The following is a 10216-nucleotide window of genomic DNA, read 5'->3' on the forward strand; positions in this document are numbered from 1 at the left end:
CAGTTCACACGTATTTTTTTGACACATTTTTTGACGCGGAAACCGAGTCCGAAAACACTCGAAAAACGGCCAAAAAGGCTTTCAATTGATTTCAATGGGAGGTGAGGCGTTTTTTTCCCGTGAGCGGAAAAAACGGCTCGTGAGAGAAAGAAGGGACATGCCCTATCTTCGGGCGTTTGCGCCTCTGACCTCCCATTGACATCAATGGGAGGCAGAGAAAGCGTATTTCGTGGCTCAATGACCGTGGGTGAAAAACGCTGTTAAAAACGCAGCAAAAATCGGTGTGCAGGCAGAGCAAAATCTGCCTCAAAATTACAAACGCAATATTGAGGCAGAATTTCAGGCTGCAAAAAACTCAGTGTGAACCCAGCCTTAGGCCTCATGCACACGACTGTAGCCATGTGCACAGCTGTGATTTTTGGGTCGGCCGGCCGTGGAGTGTCACCCGCGAGCCACCCGCAAATTGCGGGCCATGCACATGGCCGCGTCCATTATTTTCTATAACCCTGGATATCACGGTCGTGTGCATGAGCCCATAGAAATGAATGGGGCCGCAATTCTCCAGTGGATTTTTGGGGGAATTGCAGCCGCAGGCACACATTTGTGTGCATGGGGCCTTAAATACACAGTGGCAAGACACTTTAAATTCACTTTTTCAATGGTTTTCAATAACTTAAGTGATAAGTGATCATGCTGCAGCAAGTTATAAGGAAAAGGATTGCTACATCTGTACATGACTTCACACAAACAAACAAGAAGTTTATCTGCTCACCAGGCCGTGCATGTGTCCAATAAACTCTCGGTGTGCGGATAATAGTCTGGTAACTTTATGGAGTATTAAAAATTAGATAATCCAGAACTCAAATTAAATTCAATAAAATATATTCTTTATTAGTATAACAGTTTATATCCATCCAGTAACAGCTTACATGTTTCATATATTACATGTTCTTAGTCGTAGCCCCTATAACAGCACACGTATCTTTCTTCCATGGTTAACAAAGGCCCCCAGGTCTGTCATTTTTCTACTCCTTTGAAGCTCTGCCTCCGGCAGGGCTTTAAAGCAGACTGTCAGAATCACGATATACTGCAATACATTAGTATTGCAGTATATCATGCAAGCAATCCAACAATCACTGCTTCAAGTCCCTAGGGGGACTAATAAAAAAAGTAAAAAATAGTTAAATAAAGTTTTTTGTTATGTTCCAAAAAAAATAAAGTATTAAAAGATCAAAAAACACCCCTTTTCAAATTTTTACCATAACTGGTATTGCCGCATCCGTAAAAGTCTGAACTATCACAACATAGCTTTGTTTAACCCGCTCGGTAAATGCAGTAAAAAAAAAGTATATATATATATATATATATATGAAACACGCAAATTGCTGGGTTTTGGTCACCTTAGCTTTTCTTAAAAATGAAATAAAAGTAATCAAAAAGTTGCATATACCAAAAGATGCTATCAGTGAAAACTACAGCTCGGCCCGCAAAATTTGAGCCCTCACATTGCTAAATTGATGGATAAATGAAAAAGTTACGGCTCTTAGAATATGGCGACACAAAAGATTTTTTTAATTTAGCAAATAGTATTATTTTTTTAAAAGTGGTAAAACATAAAACATAACATTTAAATTTGGTATCGCCGTAATCGTATCGACCTGTAGAATAAGGTGCATATGTAGTTTTTGCCGCCTAATGGATGCCATAAAAACAAAACTCCCCAAAAAATGGCGTAATCGCTGTTTTTTGTCCATTTCACCCAACAAATAATTTTTTTACAGCTTCCCAGTACATTATGCGGTACAATAAATAGTGCCATAAAAAACGACAACTTGTCCCGCAAAAAAACAAGCCCTAATATGGCTATATAGATGGAAAAATAAAACAATTATAGCTTTTGGAAGGTGGGGAGGAAAAACCAAAAGTAAAAATCCTAAAATGGTTGGGGAGGGCAGCGGTTAAAGTAGTAAAATATAAAAAAAAAAAATATAAATTTGATATCACTGTAATCTTATTGAGCCGCAGAATAAAGTTAAGTTGTTTCTTTTTACCACACGGTGAAAGCCGTTAAAACGAAACCCAAAAAACAATGGAGGAATCACAGTTTTTTCCAATTTCAGCCCGCAAATAATTTTTTTACAGCTTCCCAGTACATTATATAGTACTTTAAAAATTGATCAACTGTCAGTTTTTCATGGCCGTTTTGCATCATTGTGTCTGCAAATTTTTATACACTTCCAGTCCGTCTGTCCGTTTTTAATGGCCGTTTGACATCCATTTTGCATCCTTTTTTCATGGCCGTTAAAAAAACTGATGAATTTCATTTGTCTGGCTTCTTTTGTCCCAACCCCCTGAAAACACCCAAACAAAGGTCATTGTCATGATTGTTTCACAGCCCCCCTGTAGATGATGCCACACAGCCCCCCTGTAGATGATGGCACACGGACCCCCTGTATATGATGCCACACAGACCCCCTGTAGATGATGGCACACAGACCCCCTGTAGATGATGGCACACAGACCCCCTGTAGATGATGGCTCACAGCCTCCCTGTAGATGATGGCTCACAGCCTCCCTGTAGATGATGTCACACAGCCCCCCTGTAGATGATGGCACACAGCCCCCCTGTAGATGATGGCACACAGCCCCCCTGTAGATGATGGCACACCGCCCCATGTAGATGATGGCACACAGCCCCCTTGTAGACGATGGCACACAGCCCCCTGTAGACGATGGCACACAGCCCCCCTGTAGATGATGACACAGACACCTCTCCGGAGAAAGCACCACACCCCCCCCTCCCTGCGGTAATCTTCCGGGACTCTCTCTGTAAATTCAGGACCGTGCCGAAAAATTTGCTACAGTAGACAACAATGTCCCCTGTACTAGCGCCATGCTACCATAGTAGTGAGCGCAACAATATCCGTAATTTTTGTCCGCCTGAATGCCCTACATACTCACCGATGCATGACCGTCTACTTCACGAGTGATCTCTAGTCTCACTGGTTCTGCGAAGGCGACGCGAGGACGTCATCTCGTCACCTTCGCAGAACCCATGAGACTAGAGACCACACCTGTAGAGGACGGCGCTGCATCGGTGAGTATGTGTCATTGCGCCGCCGATTACCAGCAAGGGAGCCAATAGTTCCCTTGGCTCTTGAATCCCCAAATCACAGAACCGTTTTTAACGGCTATTACATGTATTGACGGCCGTTAAAAATTGATCCATTGACTTCTATGGGGGCCGTCTGGCCGTGAAAGCGGCCAAAAATAGGACATGTTCTATTTTTTGACGGCCAATATTCACGGGTGGTTAAAAAAAGGCCGTGTGAATATACCCATAGAACATCATTGTTCTGAAAGCGGACGTTTTTTACTGTTGTGTGAATGTAGCCTAAAACGAAATTCAATAAAATGTATCCTTTATTAGTTCAGATGTTGCCGTCTTTACGTTGACTTTTAACGCATTAAATAAACAATCCCTTATCTTGACTTTTTCAATGGCTTTTGTTGTGTGATATCACGCTGCAACAAATGATATTTTATTTCACATATAGCGAAAAGTAGTAATCCAAAAATAGGTTTTTAACGTTTCGGTCTATACATTCAACCTTCTTTAGACACAGATATGCGGCGCTTGTGACCTCGGTCGCTGTTGGGTAATGGCGCCATTATTTTTGGATTACTACTTTTCGCTATATGTGAAATCAAATATCACTTATTGCATAATACCTTGGAGTGCTGAGTTCCCATTTTTTACACATTGGCGTGGAAGCCTACTCACGCACACTTGAAACACGGAGTGCTGCGGGATCAAGAAAGTATCACGCTGCAACAAGTTATCAGAGTCAAGTTAAAGATGGCTACATCTGTATAAAAGTATAAAATCCATCTAGTAACAGATTACACGTTTCATACATTACATGTTCTTAGTCGTAGCCCCTATAACCACACATGTATCTTTCTTCCATGTTTATAAACAGCAGTCCCATGTAACGCCTATATCCAGTGTATGCACAGACAGTCTATCCAGGCAGTAGGAGATAATTAGATGATGTAACAGATTCTGCAGCCGCTTATGATGTCACTGATGATGTCATAGACAGTACTAGCCATTAGGTTCTATGTGCAGCTGGATTACATATTTTTTACAATTTCTGTCAATGACGTCTGGACCGGGACTGTGATTGACTGTGTGATTGACAGGTAAGATGCAGCATTTTATCATTAATTCTACATGTTACTGGACACATGAAATATATACGCTCTAGAATTCTCATATAAGGCCAGATTCACACTGGACATTACTGCAGCAATTTCTAACCACACCAACACCTCACCACAACTATATGATTGTAGAAGGATTTTTTTCTGGTGATTGTCGGGGGTTGTTTTTTTCTTTTAGACAAACAGTTCAAGTTCCAGTAAAATGTTTCTATTAATGCAAGTAACAACTGAACATTTTACATTCAGATTTCAAGGTTTCATATTTTCTCATTAAAGTTACAACTCAGAGTATGTTCACATGGCCTATTTTCATGGCCATAAACGCCCCGAAAAACATCTAAAACTACAGAGGCTGAACAAACATCTGCGCTTTGATTTCAATGGGAAAAACTGTTATTTTTTTCCGATGGTGCATTTTACGTGGGCGTTTGATAAAGCGGCGCATATAAAACACCCTGTAAAAAGAAGTGCATTTCACTCCTTCGGCCGTTTTTGGAGCCGTTTTTCATTGTCTCAATAGAAAAACAGCTCCAAGAACGTTGGTAAAAACGCCTCAAAAAATGTTTGTGGTTTAAAAAATGGCTGAAAATCAGAGGCTGTTTTCCCTTGAAAAGAGCTCTGTATTTTAGAGACGTTTTTTAGTTAAGTGTGTGAACATACCCTTACCATTGTCTGAGAATTGCAGCTGTCAGTAATGTGGAATGTGACTTCTCAGTCGTTTTCAATATGATGTCTAATTTAATTTAATTAAATAGTCTTAAAAAGCTACCGTATATTATCCTAATAAGGCTCAGCAGTAGCCAGGGCCGGCCTTAGGGGTGTGCGACCTGTGCCATTACATAGGGCGCATCCCTCCAGCAGGTGGAACGGGGCGCTGCGCTGGCTCCCTTCCACTGCTTGTGTTTTAGAAGCGGCCGGGCAACTCAGCAGCTGCCTTTCCGCCTGGGTGCTTCTCTCACTGACATCGCGTTTCTAGCAGCGAAAATCGGCATTCCTCTAGGAGATGGGGGCATTGGGGATTGGCATTTGTAAATTGCCCACATTGTGACCCCCCCTAATGTCAGTCATGGACACCTGGGCCTGGGTGTGACTGCAACCTCTTCACCCCTATAGTTATGTTCCCTGGGTTTACACTAACATTACAAAATGTTTTCAATGTCTGACTCGTCCTGTGATAGAAAATGAAAGGTGTGAAAGTAAATATATTATTATTCATTCTAGATATGGGGTTATTTTATGTTTATTCCATTATGTATTTTACAGACATTTATGACATCTGAATATGTGGCACCAGTGACAGCCGACATGCTAGGACATACACTGTATATATGTAAGTATTATAGCAAATGACAACCTATAGAAATTCTATAATCTGATGTCATCCAGAATGTTCCTATAGAGACACATGACAAGACTGTGGGAACAAATTCCCCAATGTTGTTCATCCAGGGCCTGTCTTAGGGGTGTGCGACCTGTGCGGTTACACTGGGTGCATCACCTGTCACTAATGAAAGGGGCGCCACTGGTCTTGATGTCTGGGGCACCCATTGCTTGAACACTCAATCCCACTCTTCATGTAAAAAAAAGTAAAGGGCACTGCTCAGGATGCAGATACAATTCCTTGGTAATGGATTACATTACAGTGTGGCAGACAATACTTGTCTGGCAGTGTTATTTGGGCACTGTATGATTGCAGTATTTGAGTACTATATTCTACGCCATAAAGCTGAATTCAGACGCTGCAGATTTGCTGCGCGGCAAAATTCACAAGTGTTACAGGTGAATAGTTACAGTCTCAAAAACTCATCCACATGTAGCAAAAGTAAACGCTGGGAATTTTGCTGCAGCTTTATATTATTATTATTATAGAAATGCTCCATAAAGAAGATATTATGGTATTAGTAATATATAAGGGACTTGTTATTTATGTCATTTCCTAATACACATTTGGCTTATGGGGGAGCACACAGAGCACACAGAGTGTCTACATTACCAGTACTGCAGTCTGTGCGCCACCATACAGGTCCGTCCACATGAAGTTGCTGTGTACATGAGCCCTAATGTACATTTCCTTCATTGTTGGGTGGTCTATACTGAGCACACGTCTGTCTGGAGAAATAAAACTACACAATTATTGTTTTTTCCAGAACACCTTAAGATCGGCTGCCTGCTGCCAGGGGGACTCTCTGAAGCAATATTTCATCTATGCAAGGTGCGTCTCTTATTAGTTACTATATGCAGTATCCATCAATACCCTCCACAGTTAGAATGACACTTTTTGTATGTCCTGGGTCAGAATGCCCCTTTTGTATGGCCCCACAGCAATGAAGCCCCCTTTTCTAAGCCCCGACTCAGTCCTTTTATCCCCCATATTAATAGTGCCCACTTTGCTCCTATAAAATAAAAAATTATACTCACCTAATAGACGACCAACCGGGTCAGACATTTCGCTTCCTCCCTGCGCCGTTATTGTTTGTCCAATTTCAGGGGCGTATGGAGCCCCAGAGCTGTGGGCCACCCCAAATCCCTGGACCCCAGCCGGTCATCCTATTTACCCCTTTGGTAATTTTACACTGGTTGGGGACTGGACTCTGTTCTAGTTAGAAATGTTGCCATTGATTGAGATTTGTCCTAATACATTGTCTTTCTTTCTCCTAGAATTAATTCCTCATAAGAGTTAATGATAACCACACGTCCCAGGAGGGCAGATCAAAGATTAAGCAGAGTCCTCCACCTCACATCACATAACGTTCTACATTCAGTCGGATGTATTCAGTAGGAGAGTCCAAGGTCAGTGTATTTTATTAACTGCATCTCTAAATGATCACATAGTGTGTATTACTGGTCAATACTGAAGAGGGCACTACCACCATAGATGGCCTGGGCACCCTCAACTTACACTGCCGATCCGGCATTTAGGGCCCAAACCTATAATATAAAAAAACAGAAAGATACAATCCCTAGTTTATTGACTGGGTGATGTTATTTGGGCACTGTATGATTACATTATTTGGACACTACATGGTGCATCATAAGGGGGAGGACGTCACAGATACTGCACATGTCACCAATAAACCTAAGGCCGGCCCTGGATGTGACACAATAGCTGCCACGTGACATGCCATCCACACGTATATGACCGCTGTGGCCTAGCAACTAAAGACAACAGAACCACCAGCGCAGGAGCCACCGGGAATTTAAAAAATGAGTAGGGACAATTTGTTATTTTTAGCCATATGCGGCTTAGACTAAGGTTTATGAAACTGTCAGAAAACCCCTTTAAGAATTATTTTGTCTGTTGAATCCAGAAATCCAATTTACCATTTTCTACTCTCTCTACTCCAGTCCAAAAGACTCCACAAAAGACAAATTAGAAGTTTTCCATTAAGGATAAGATTATATAGAAGAATAACAATAAGCTCCTGGTCCCTGATACAAAATCTATACCAGGGTCCTCCAACTATTATGTGCCATTATACTGCTGGTGTTATTTGTGTGGCAGAGGGGCATTGGACTCGCCCTGTGATAGAAAATGAAATGTGTGAAAGTAAATATATTATTATTCATTATAGATATGGGGTTATTTTATGTATGTGCATTAAACCCATTATGTATTTTACAGACATTTATAACATCTGAATATGTGGCACCAGTGACAGCCGACATGCTAGAAGATCCACTGTATATATGTAAGTATTATAGCAAATAACAACCTATAGAAATTCTATAATGTGATGTCACCCAGAATGTTCCTATAGAGACACATGACAAGACTGTGGGAACAATCTCCCTGATGTTTTCAATAGGCTGAACATATATTTGTTGATATGATGAACCATACTAAGCGCACGTCATAATATTTTCACAGTTTATACTTTTTGTTCCAGAATTTCTAGAGATCGGCTGCCTGCTGCCAGGGGGACTCTCTGAAGTAATATTTCATCTATATGCGGTATGTCCATCATTAGTTACTATATACAGTATCCACCAGTAGCTCTGTACATTGAAAAAGTAATGAGCGGGCAAAATGCCAAGAAAGGCGTAGCAGTGGGGAACCTTGGATAGTTGGTAGGAATAGGCATAATGTAAGTTAGGGGTATCTTTGTCCAAAATGCTGGCCACATGGCTCGGTTTGGGACTGAACGTAGGTGTAAGGTAATTGGGTGAGGGAGTGTAGGGAGATTTTAGACAGCTTTGGTCTGCCAAGAACATTTGCGATGTGTCAAGGCCTGGATGCAATAGACAAGGACTTAAGTGAGTTTCATTACACAGTCATAATCTGCAGGCCTAGGTGATAATGGACACTGGCAGAATGTTTTTATATTTATAGCACTCAAGCGGAAAGCAATGGAAGGTGCCAGGATATTGCCACGTATAGAGCCCCCACAAGTCATGCAGCACAAGGACCTGGACTTGGAGTGTACTGGATTGTTTGGAGCAAATGGCATCAAGGAAGCAAGGCAGGTATCCTCAATGGTATCATTCTAGCAAAAATTTGAGGGAACATGGCACAATGATGGGCCAAGTGCCAGGATCCTTGCGCAGGGATCCAGGGTCGATGAAGGCAGCAATATCCCAGTAGGGCCTCATAATCTCAACATGGGAGAGGGACACCTTGGGGTTGCCAAAATGTTTAGAACACGGGGTACTGGCACAATGTTTGGAATTACAGGAGCATCGCATCTGGATGTAAAGAGAAGCAGAAGAAGGCAACAGTAGCTGGTTGAGTCTGATTCTGATCTGTCAGATGATAATAAGTGGTCTGATGTTGGGGATAGATGGGCTAATGGGCAAGACATTTAAGATGCTGAAAAAAATGTTTACGCAGGATAAAGTAAAAAGGTAAAAGCGAGGAGGCGTGATACCGAAAGCCAATCCTTTACTGGAAAGAGGGGGTAAAGTTTGGGGCCAGGAAACATGTTTGTTGATTTCTACCTACACACACTTGTCCCAGGAAATGTTGGGAAACATAAGGGAGGAAAGGCTTGTCTAGTTTTTGTGATGTCTATGGAAGATTTAGTTTAGTATTGCAGTGTTATGGTGGTGGAGCAGGACCCCCTTATTGATCAGGTGCCAATAAAAAGGGATGGTGCCTGTGAAGCAGGCTGGTAAGTATAAAAAAAATACATCTGTCGCATCTAAAAGAGGCATCAGTAAACGTTGAAATAGACAAGGAGTTGAGTGAGTTGCATCATTAATGCAGAATCTGCAGGCACGGATGACAATGGATACTTGCAGAATGTTTTTTGTGCCTACAGGACTCAAGTGAGAAGCAGTGGAAAGGACACGGATATCGCCACGGATAGGGCATCCACGAGTCATGCAGCACAAGGAACTGGACTTCTGATGTAATTGACTGTTTGGAGGAGATGGCGTACATTTGCGAAGAATGTAGTTGGCTTTCGAAGCGCGTAAGCAGTCTTGTATCATTACTTCAACATGCCGTGTGGTTTATAAAATGTTTTTCTAATAAAGTCATCACATTGTCATGAGGATTGCTGGACCGTATTTTCTTCTGTTTACTGTATATTTATTGGACAGTGCTAACGCCATACAGCCCTCCCTGTAGAGAACGCCATACAGCCCTCCTGTAGAGAACGCCATACAGTCCCCCTGCAGAGAACGCCATACAGCCCCCCTGTAGAGAACGCCATACAGCCCCCCCTGTAGAGAACGCCATACAGCCCCCCCTGTAGGGAACGCCATACATCCCCCCCCTGTAGAGAACGCCATAGAGCCCCCCCCCCTGTAGGGGACGCCATACAGCCCCCCCCTGTAGGGAACGCCATACAGCCCCCCCTGTAGGGAACGCCATACAGCGTTCCCCCCCTGTAGGGAACGCCATACAGCGTCCCCCCTCCCAAAAAAAATGCGACCTACAGTGTGTCCTACAAAATACATGTATCCCCTATCCACAGGATAGGGGATACATGTGTGATCGCTGGCAGCGAAAGCTGCTTTTATCCTCTCCTCAGGGTCCCCGGCAGTC

General features: G+C 42.4%; 1 long non-coding RNA gene across 2 annotated transcripts; it reads left to right on the forward strand.

Annotated features, from left to right (window-relative positions):
* Positions 1 to 4160: 4160 nt before the first annotated feature.
* On the forward strand, positions 4161 to 9671 carry LOC142742090 (uncharacterized). Of its 2 annotated transcripts, none has more exons than XR_012881295.1 (6): positions 4161 to 4206; positions 5491 to 5557; positions 6375 to 6439; positions 6886 to 7017; positions 7850 to 7916; positions 8096 to 9671. It is a non-coding gene; the product is annotated as an uncharacterized LOC142742090 (long non-coding RNA). The 2 variants fall into 2 exon arrangements; XR_012881294.1 differs by having other exon boundaries at positions 8115 to 9671.
* Positions 9672 to 10216: the final 545 nt, after the last annotated feature.

The sequence above is a fragment of the Rhinoderma darwinii genome, chromosome 2 (genome assembly GCF_050947455.1).
Source record: "Rhinoderma darwinii isolate aRhiDar2 chromosome 2, aRhiDar2.hap1, whole genome shotgun sequence".
Taxonomy (NCBI): Eukaryota; Metazoa; Chordata; class Amphibia; order Anura; family Rhinodermatidae; genus Rhinoderma; species Rhinoderma darwinii.